The 10,984-nt window shown below is 45.7% G+C and overlaps 1 pseudogene; it reads left to right on the forward strand.

Annotated features, from left to right (window-relative positions):
* The first annotated feature begins 6,138 nt into the window (after positions 1-6,138).
* On the forward strand, positions 6,139-9,542 carry LOC120651457 (annotated as a pseudogene).
* The last annotated feature ends 1,442 nt before the right edge of the window (positions 9,543-10,984 follow it).

Here is a 10,984-nt window from a genome sequence, read left to right on the forward strand (position 1 = left end):
CTGCACTTTTCATATGTCCATGGGCCATGTTTTTCGATGGATCGGCGTGTGATGATGGGTGCGGTGTAGGAATTCTTTTGGTATCGCCTCGAGGGGCGACTTATTCCTTTTCCATCAGGATGACCACTCCATGCACCAATAATTAATTAGAGTATGAGGCCGTTCGCAAGGGGATGGAATTACTCCTAGAAGCTGGTGCAGAAGCAGTGGAAATCTTTGGGGATTTGAAACTGGTGATTTCTCAGCTCACGGAAGAATACAGATGTGAGAGCGAGGCTTTTTTTCCGATATGGATGCAGTGCCGTGAGTTGATGTCACAATTCAGGTACATTAATTTTCATTGGATACGTAGGACTTTGAACAATGAAGCCAATGACTTGGCATAGATGGCTTTCGGATACAAGGAAACAGCCGATGGGGTAGATGTAGAGGTTCAGTTTCTAGAACCTGGAGATTGGAGAGCCGATATCTTCAATTATTTGAAGGATTCGGCTCGGGGGGCAACCAGAAGGATAAGACTCAAAGCAATGAAGTATGTTCTGATAGGGGACGATATGTTCTACAGGACTTTGGAAGGACTGCTGCTTAAATGTCTGGGGCCTTCGGAGTTGAATCGGCTCTTGCATGAGGTTCATGAGGGAGCCTGTGGTCTCACCAATCGGCTCATAAGATGAAGTGGCTGATTAGGCGATCGGGATATTACTGGCCTACCATGCTTGAGGACTGCTTTAAATATTACAAGGGATGTCAGGCATGTCAGAGATTCGGCAACATTCAGATGGTGCCGGCATCAGTAATGAATCCCATTATTAAGCCATGGTCGTTCAGGGGTTGGGCCGTGGATATGATTGGCCAGATCAACCCGCCATCCAGCAAAGGTCACCAATGGGTGTTGGCTGTCACGGATTATTTCACGAAATGGGTGGAGGCGGTACCCATGAGGTCGGTGGCGTCAAAAGATGTGATCAGTTTTGTTAAAGAGCACATCATTCATAGGTTCGGGATTCCCCAGACCATTACGACCGATGGAGGATCGGTCTTTATATCGGAGGAATTTAGGAAGTTCGCCGATGACACGGGGTTCAAGCTGATCAGATCATCCCCATATTATGCCTAGGCTAATGGACAAGCTGAAGCGTCCAACCAGAGCCTTATCAAGCTGATCAAAAGGAAGATCGATGAATATCCTAGGCGCTGGCATGAGGTGTTGTCAGAGGCTTTGTGGGCATATCGTATTTCATGTCACAGATCCATCAAGACATCACCATACCATCTGGTCTACGGTCAAGACACTGTGTTGCCATGGGAGATCACGGCCGGATCGAGGCGTGTTGAGTTCCAGAATGATCTGTCGGCTGAGGAATATGCAGCTTTGATGAGCGACAATGTGGGGGATCTCACAGAGCTAAGACTTTGGTCACTTGAGAAGATCAAGGAAAACAAGGCTAAAGTCGCTCGTGCGTACAACAAAAAGGTCAAGCCAAAAAAATTTCCAAGTTGGAGACCTGGTTTGGGAGGCAATGCTACCATTGGGAACTAAAGATAGGAAGTATGGTAAATGGTCTCCAACTTGGCATGGGCCGTACAAAGTTGATCAGGTCCTGCCTGGAAATGCGTACATGCTTGAAGAATTAGACGGTGTCAAGTTTCCTGTAGCCGTCAATGGCCAACACCTCAAGAAATATTTCCTGAGCATGTGGGAAGGCGAATAACAAGAGTCGATGAAATCCATCTAGCTGTATTATAAAAGGCCAACACGTTGAGTTGAAATCCATCACCTCCAGGAACAGTGTGGGGAGCTGATATGTTGCCATCGCCTCAAGGGACAGTGAGGGAAGCCAATGCGTTGCCATCACCTCCAGGAACAGTAACATTAAGGAAAGCCGATGCGTTGCCATCACCTCCAGCATATAAAAAAAGAGCAGGATCTATTCTATCGACCAATTGTTGAGAGCATCGGGAAGCTACAGGAGATCACCAACAAATTGCCGATGCCGCCAACACTGCTGATATCGGTATGACGAGCAAACTTTATTTCTTACTGCAAAATACTTGGGAATTTTGAATTTAAAGAGCTGAGCTCCTTAGTGATATGCTAAATTCCTACTAGAGCCATATATACGCATTTAAAACCTTTATACATATGCTGCTTGTGTTTGCATTGAGCATTGTCAAATTCTTTGTGATCCTTGTGAGATTCGCTTCATATTTTTAAGATCAAGATCACGTACACTCCATGTACTCAACCACTCATATGCTGACTTCTATACTAGAAGTTACGCAAGTATATGCCTTCCATCCATAAAAATGCTCCATTCCTTTTTTGACAGAACTCTTTATATTCATCATGTAGAAAGATTTGGGCTATTTAAAAAAACAAAAAAAAATAAATGTCCGTGCCCGAAAAAGCATGAGAAGAAAAAAAGAAGAAAGAAAAATGAAAGACAGCTCATATCTCAGCAAAAGATAAAAGGGAGAGTTCTGCAAAAAGGGGATGCGAGTTCCAACCACAAAAAATTCGACACACATGCACATCTTGATCTGATTGTATGACTTGCTTTCTCTATTGGATCCGGTCTTTGACTTTGCAACATGTGCGGCCCGAGTATGCTACCTCTTCATTCCCTACCCTGAACTCCACAAAAAGTCATACTAGAGATAGGGAGAAAGGAGGCAATATAATGCTTTGGTGAGGAATCATACACATTGAGCGATTTGAGAGAATCATTTGAGGAGTGAAGTTATTTTCTGTTCAAAAGATCCAAGTTATTTAGCAGGAGGAGTAAAGTCAATTCGTCTCTTTGCGTCGGCTATCAGTAAAGCATTAGCTATCAGAAGAGCAGCATCAGAAGAGCCGAGGCGCTGAGTCCATCATGCAGATTGAGGCGTCGACTATACAAAGTTTCAAAGCATTCATACTTTGAAACTTGGGGGGCATGTGTTGTCACCATAAATTAACAGGGTTAATTAATGGGCCGCGAGCAAGTTGGGCTTAAAGCAGGAATTAAAGAAGGCTTGTGAATCGGCTCCTGCGTGAGTGTTTGGGCCATGTATCTTTTAGTTCAGTTTGGGTTAGAGATAGAGTCCGATTTGGACACGTTGGTTTAGATTGTTTTCCAAGTCTCCGGACTATAAATATGTACCCTATGATATTCGTAAAAAGAGGGAACGTCATCACGTCTTGGAACAACAATTCTCGGCGCACCGCCACCCTAATCCTAGGGTTTCATCCAAGTAAGCGCCATGCTGCCCTGATCACTTCTTGTGATCAGGGCAGCATTGTTCTTACTTTTACCTTGGTATTACTCGTACTGAAGCGTTTTTTATGGCGAGTAGTGCTAGTTATCCTGGTATTCGTAGCATGACCTTTAGTAGATCTATCATGCTCTTGTTGTTTATCATCTACGAATATCATGTTATCTCTGCGTGATCACGTATTAATCTTATACTAATTCTTGTTGCATAGAGTTAGTCGTGTAGAGATAACACCCTGCTTCTTTTCTATCTAGTGGATCTAATCTGTTATGGTTTGTTCTTATACGTAAGAATCGGCTTAATATCTGCTAGTTTAGGCCTTGTAAATGGGTTGGACGATCCGGCAACGTATTAGATGCTTTGACTTTTAACAGGGATTGATCCGGGAATCGGCTTTTGCTTATTCTTAGGCCTCTATTCTGGTTAAAGTTTGGTTATCTATTATGCTCGTTAGGCCTAACTACGTGTAGGATGTTCCGATCTAGCAGTGAAGCTTTTACCGTCGTGGATTAGATTAACTAGATCTAATTGAAGTAGTTTTTGCAGTTATTTGCTTTATCTATTAATATCCAGATATGCAGATCTGATCTGACACCGGGACTTGATCGGCTCTTTAAAGCCGATGCAAGAGTCGTCCCGGGGAGCCGACCACGGCTCGGACTAATGTTTACACGTGTTTGTGCATGTAGGCAAATCGTCGAAAGCACGTTTGCACCTTCCTGATCGGGTATAGGTCAGGTGGCACGCCCTGCATCTCCGGAAGCATCGGCGTGTGCCAGGATCTGGGCCGTTGACCGAGGGACCGGTGCCAGCCAGCGCCCCGGTAGCCTCCCGGCCCTTCGTGTTGCCTGTCGCTACTCGCCAGTGGGTTTTGACCGACAACACATCCTCACCCCAAGAGAGTTTTGTTATCTATAACCAATCCTAGCAAAATACTACACTGAGAAAGTAAAGGCACACAAATAGCAATAAATGTGAAAACATAAAGATGGGACCAGAGGGAGCAAACTCTTGACACAATGATGTATCTCGTGGTATCGGTAGGCAAATCCTACCCCTAGTCTATGTTGTTGAAGCACTCAATCAAGAGTATTGCTTCTCGGCCACCAAATCGGTTCCAGGGACACCTTGATGACTTGCCACAAAGGCAATGCCATCAATGTCAGTGTTTAACCGCCGAACTCTCCGAGAGATACTCCGAAGAGATTGATTGTAGGCAGGGACTCGCCGAGATCAGAACGCAATGATGCAAGGAACACAAAGACTGAGATAAGTTCGGGTCGCAAGAGCGTAATATCCTATGTTTTGTGTGTTGGTTTGTATTGCCTTAGTTGATTGTCGATATTTTGGAGGGATCCATGCCCGCCCTCATATAGTCTGGGGGACAGGGATACATGGAAAATTCTAGCGAAGTACTAGTAAAGTTCTACTCTATCATGGTCGGGTAGTTTTTTTGTACAACAACTAGTTCTACTTCTGCACGAATAGTTACAAGAGATGTAAAGTACATTCTATGCGTTATCCTTTACTCTAGAATATTCCACGACTGTGAGCAGTTCCGCTGCCCCGGGTCTGAAAAGCCCTCGAGGTCTTCGTAGTCGAGTTTTGTAGGTGTCGAGTATTTTTGAAGGCGTTCTTCAAGTACTTTGACTGGTTCTGGGCTCCATCATGCAGTCTCAAAAATTCATCGTATGCTTCTAGTAGTTTTCCAAGTAATTTCTTGACTGCATCGAAGCTATAAGGTGCTCCAGCTCCGCATCTTTTTTTATGTGATGTGCGATGTACTCGGGCTTCATATGGAGTAGTCCCCGAGCCTTAGGTTGAATTGCAGAATCAGAATGCGGATCAAATCAGTCTTCAAAGAATCTTTTGAATCTTCTTTTGTCATTCAAATCATCTCTCAAAAATATGCAATTTGTGCCGCACATCCCGCGGCCCCGAGCCTTAGAACTAAAATACACCGAACACGGTTCGCCGTCAAGTACTGTTGTACTGGATCCGAAACGTGTTGTTTCAGCTATCCAGCGGCCAAGTGACATGATGCAACAAAACGCATCCTTGGCATCAGACGCGGTTGGACACAAAGCCAGTGATGCGCAGACTCCACCATCGTGACACGCCTAATACGTTGGCGAGATATTTTTAATTGCACCAAATCACTAGAATATAACCTATTGATGCTCCTCCCACTTCTCTGCACGTTGTCAGCAGAAATAATGCATATATTCATCCATCCATCCATCCATCCATTTGTTTGTTTCCTTTATCTTAAAAAAATGTGTTTGTTTGTTTGCAGCTCTAGCCCTGGTCAATCAAATCATCGCCAGATCTGATCTTAAAAAAATCGTACTATAGTATGGTGGGTTTTGTCTGCTACTAGCTATGCCTCTGTTTCGTTTGACGTTTCTTCTGTCGCTTGTTCTCGAGAACTGTTTGGCGTTAGGCGATTTCTGCAAAAACCCAAAAGGAAACTAAAATGAACGGCAGATTTCTTTGTCCGTAATACGTTATTATGTAATAATCCCTCCATTGTGAGAGGTAATCCCATAATACATAATCATTTATACATACCTAAAATAAGATATTATTAAAATTTGTCAAAGTTTCACCTCGCATACTAGCACCGCTTACTTTATATTTATAGTTAGAGTGAGTTAATAACATTTTGTGAATCCGTGTGAGGTTTGGTCCCAAAACTCAGGTTTAGAGATTCATGCAAAACAATCTGTATAATCATGATTCTTGGCCCTTAGATTATTGGAAAACATTCATATTTTTGAGTGGAAGTTGGACTGATTTGTTACAGCTGGGAGTTTTATATTAGAAAAGCGCCTCTATTTTCAGGTCCGATTTAGATGGTGGGTGGGGCCCAGGAAAATTAAAAAAACACATGTGATGCACTGATGTGGTTCGTCGTCTAGAATCGCTGCTCCTTGATTTGAAGCTCCGCTCAACAAGTAAGGTAGGGTACCCTGCTACCGCTCATCCATGCCGCTGCTTCGCTGAAGTCTTGCTCCTGCTGGAGGGGGTCTCTGCTCCCCATGCGCCCTCTTAGCTCAGCTCATTCTCTCCCAGCCCGCATCATTCATCAGGTCACTCGTCCCCTCTCCATCTGCTTGTCTGATCTGCATCTTCTTAGTTGCTTATGCAAGTTGCTCTTCTTTTTGAATGCCACACTAGCTTGCTTTGCTGGAAGTAGATGTGGGTTCCTGCTACGAATAGTAAGGTGGGGTATGCTGCGATGATCACTTATGCTCATTTGATGAGCTGGGAATGGTAGGAATTAGAGTGTTTTCCCCCACTTCGTTGCCCGGCCGGCAAAAACGCCTTAGTACTTGTAAGGAAACAGAGCTTTTGTCTCGAAACCTTAACTGCGGGATGGGATCAATTTCGATGAATCTGGATGATCAACTAGAAAACAAGAGAAATTCAGGTAGAAGCAACAGTCCTTCCTTGATACCAACAATTATGATGTAATTCGTTTCTCAGATGGAAAAATAGTGGTTATCGTCCTCTCTGTCGTTTATTCTTATGTCCTTATCTGCTCATCAGACGAGGGACCATATATTAAGAGCATCTCCAACTGATTATTCATCCTTCTCCGTAATATCAAAAAATTAATATTTTGGTGAACAGAGGTGCTCCAACAAATTAACAATCCAATCCCTATTACCTACAAATTTTTGGTAATCACCAAAACATATCTCCCTCTTATCTAAATGAAGGGGATTTATCACTCTGCGCTATTCTTGGTGATTTGATTTTGGCAATCTCCTGCAGCAACCGTTACCAAAAATATAAAATAGTTATCGGTGACAGAGAGAGTGTATACTTTGGGTATAAGGTATGAGTAATCTGTTGGAGATGATCAGGTACTTTGAGAAGTAGGAGTGTAAGCTGGTCTCCTTCAGTTGGTTTCTTTTGACGCCATTGCAGAAGGCCAAGAAGCTCAAATAATGGATGCACTAGATGAGGAGAGGCCACTGATTCATAACCTGCCCCCACAGGTGATACGTCTTCTAGCACCTTACCATATCATCCCTTGTCAAGTACAACATCGATAATAGCTTCTCCATGCAATACAAGTTTCTTGTGCAAAAAAAAAAGTTATTGGTATACTAACAATACTTCATGAAGCTGGAGTGTTAAGTTATTTCAACATAATGGCCTTCCTGTTGGATTGACATTTCAGGATGAAAGTTCAAATTTTACTAGCGATGGAACGGTTGATATTAACAAGCAGCCTGCTCTAAAGCAGGGCACGGGGAATTGGAGAGCATGCTTCTTTATTTTAGGTTCCGCACAGAAATAATTGTCTTGTTTGTCTTCCTTGTCTCTTTCTTAACCTACAGAGTTAATCGACCTAGCTTTAACGATTCTTACATAGGTGTCGAATTCAGTGAATGTGTGGCATTCTTTGCAATCGCAAAGAACTTGGTCACTTACCTCACGGGTGTGCTCCACGAGAGCAATGTTGATGCCGCGATAACTGTGTCTACATGGATCGGCAGTTCATTCATCACGCCACTCATCGGAGCCTTCTTCGCCGACACATTCTGGGGACGATACTGGACAGTGCTGATCTTCCTCTCCGTTTACGTCATTGTAAGTAGCTACAAGCAATGTTGGTAATATGCAGGCATATATGCCCATTCTGAACTCTGAATGCATCTATCTTGTCAGGGGATGATCACCCTGACAGCTTCAGCCTTTCTTCCACTGCTCATGGGCTCATCATATGACCTTGGCATTCATCGTGTCACGGCGTACCTAGGGCTCTACCTTGTCGCCCTAGGTAACCGTGGCATCAAGCCATGTGTTGCAGCCCTCGGCGCCGATCAGTTTGATGCGACCGACCCGGTGGAGCGGGTGACAAAGGGATCATTCTTCAACTGATACTACTGGTCCGTCAACATCGGCTCCCTGCTATCAGCCACGGTTCTCGTCTGGGTGCAGGTCAACATTGGATGGGGAGTCGGGTTGGCGATCCCGACGGTGTTCATGATGTCTGGGCTCTCGGTGTTTGTCGCTGGAAGGAAGGTTTACAGGTATCAGAAAGTGGGAGGGAGTCCTCTGACAAGAGTCTCCCAGGTGGTGGTAGCAGCTGCGAGGAACTACAATTTGGTGTTGCCTGAAGACTGCTCTGCTCTGCACGAGGTACCTTCCCCAACTGAATGGAATTGCAAGATTCAGCATACAAGTCAGTTCAGGTAATCAAATTACACCGAAATATTTCTTAATAATAATGTTTCAAATTGCTATGTCAAAAATGGTTACGAAGTCGGTTCAAGTAAACAACCAGTGTTTCGTCCTCCTATATGAACGAATTGAATTAGAAATGCCTCTTGAACATTGTCAGACACATTTTCTAGCATGCCACTTGAAAGCTTAAGAACTGGCCAAGAACAGAATATTTAGCATGTATTCCTTTCCAGGTTCTTTGACAAGGCGGCCATTGTTTCACCGTACTCCGGCCACAAAGGTGCAATGAGCCCATGGAGGCTCTGCACTGTTTCTCAGGTTGAGGAGCTCGAGATGCTGCTCCGGATGTTCCCTGTGTGGGTATCGATGGTGCTCTTCTTCGCGGTCACTGCACAGATGTCGTCCACGTTCATCGAGCAGGGCGCTGCCATGGACAACCGAGTCGGCCCGTTCACGGTGCCGCCGGCGTCCCTGGCCACCTTCGATGTCATCAGCGTCATGGTCTGCATACCCATCTACGACGCCGTGCTGGTGCCGCTGGCCCGGCGCGCCACCGGCAAGGAGCGCGGCCTGTCGCAGCTCCAACGCCTCGGCGTCGGCCTCGCGCTGTCCGTGGTCGGCATGGTGTACGCGGCGCTGGTCGAGGCACGGAGGCTGGCGCTCGCGCGGACCAGCACGCCGATGAGCATCATGTGGCAGGCGCCGGCGTTCGCCGTGCTCGGCGCGGGTGAGATCTTCACGGCCATCGGCATCCTCGAGTTCTTCTACGACCAGTCGCCGGGCGGCATGAAAAGCCTGGGGACCGCGCTTGCGCAACTAACCGTCGCGGCGGGGAACTACCTCAACTCGGCGGTGCTTGGTGCCGTCGACGCCCTCACGGCGCGTGGAGGGAAGCCCGGGTGGATCCCGGACGACCTGAACGACGGGCACCTGAATTACTTCTTCTGGTTGATGGCTGCGCTGGGCATGGCGAATCTGTTGCACTTCTTGTATTGCACCCAGAGATGTAGAGGCAACAACAGCAATAACACAGCTTCATGACATGCTTTGGTCAATCTATAAAACCACGACAACAAAAAACTGCATTCTTGGAGGCCCAAACGAGTAGAATAGAGTATCTCTGCAGTTTTTTTCTTTATGCTGGTAATCCAACAGACTGTATAAATAGATCTAGCTAGTTAAAATTTTAAAAAAACTCAGAAAACAGCCATCCAACAGCCTCGTCGTCCCAGCTGGCTTGCCATCTGGATCGGCAAACCGGCGGCCCCGATCGGCATGTTTGCTGAGGCTGCGTGGCGCGGCAAATCCCTCTCCCCGCGCGAGGCCGCAATATTCCCACGCGAGCTCGCCCCTCCCGCACGTGTTGCCGCTCCAGCGCATTAACCGGATACGGACGGCGGACCTCCTCCCGGCGCGATCTCCCCGACGTGGCAACTCCCTCTCGGCACGAATCCCCATCACATCCGGCGACCTCGGCGGCGGGTCAGCTTGCACTCGGGTCGGTCGATCCAGCGCGAGCTCCCTCCCGGCATGGGTGAACCGGCAGCGGCGCGATGACCTCGGACATCCTCGCGTGTGCACCACTGCTAAGCTTCCCCTTCAACCCTCTCTTGTAATGAATGTGGCCCCATTTAGACCATTGCTTTGTGATTTTGGTGATCGAATAATAACGACTAACAAGTTTCTCAAATGAATCTATCTAGGTCCCAAACATGAAGTAAAAAGTCCTAACAAAGCAAAATATGAAGAAAAAAACTCAAATAAATGTTGAATTGAATGAATTCTGCATAAATCAGTAGCACCAGTTAAACCGATGCTATGCTATCGGTCAAACCGATGGTCACCAGATAAACCGATGCATAGGCATCAGAGCATTGGAAAGTGCTTTTAAAGATCAACCGAAGAAACTCAATAAGCACCGGTTAAACTGACGGTGCATAGAAGAGTGTCGGTGCATTCACCGTACTATTACTCAGAGAGCATGTCAAGTGCACAGGAGCTAAGCCTTTAGCACCGGTTGAATCGACAGTCCGTCGGAGAGAAGCATCAGTGCAATGATGTCAGCACTGCAGAAAAGGGAAGGAAGACCTCTTCAGCACCGGTTCAACCGATGAGGCATCGGTGCAATCCATTGGTTTAACCGATGGTGGCCCTGTCTGTTGCTGTCGTGTTAGGAGTGCACAACAGTTAGTTTGAAGACATTAGTGACCGGTTGAACCAACGCATGCCACCGATTAAATCGACGCATACGCAGAAAAGTGCATAATAACTACAAACGGCTATATATATATATATATACATACAGGGTGTTGAATAGTATTCAACGCACCGGAGCCGGAGTAAAATTCTCATGATATTTACTGCTGCAACAGAAGGTCTTGCTACAATAAATACACAATAATGTGTCACGTCATAATTTCTTGCCCACTTTCATTGCACATTAATTACACATTCTCTTCTCCCCTTATTTCTCTCACATACCTGGTTGCAATCTTCCTTATTTTTTTATAAAAGTTCTACATACAAG

Source organism: Panicum virgatum, chromosome 9K (genome assembly GCF_016808335.1).
Source record: "Panicum virgatum strain AP13 chromosome 9K, P.virgatum_v5, whole genome shotgun sequence".
Lineage (NCBI taxonomy): Eukaryota > Viridiplantae > Streptophyta > Magnoliopsida > Poales > Poaceae > Panicum > Panicum virgatum.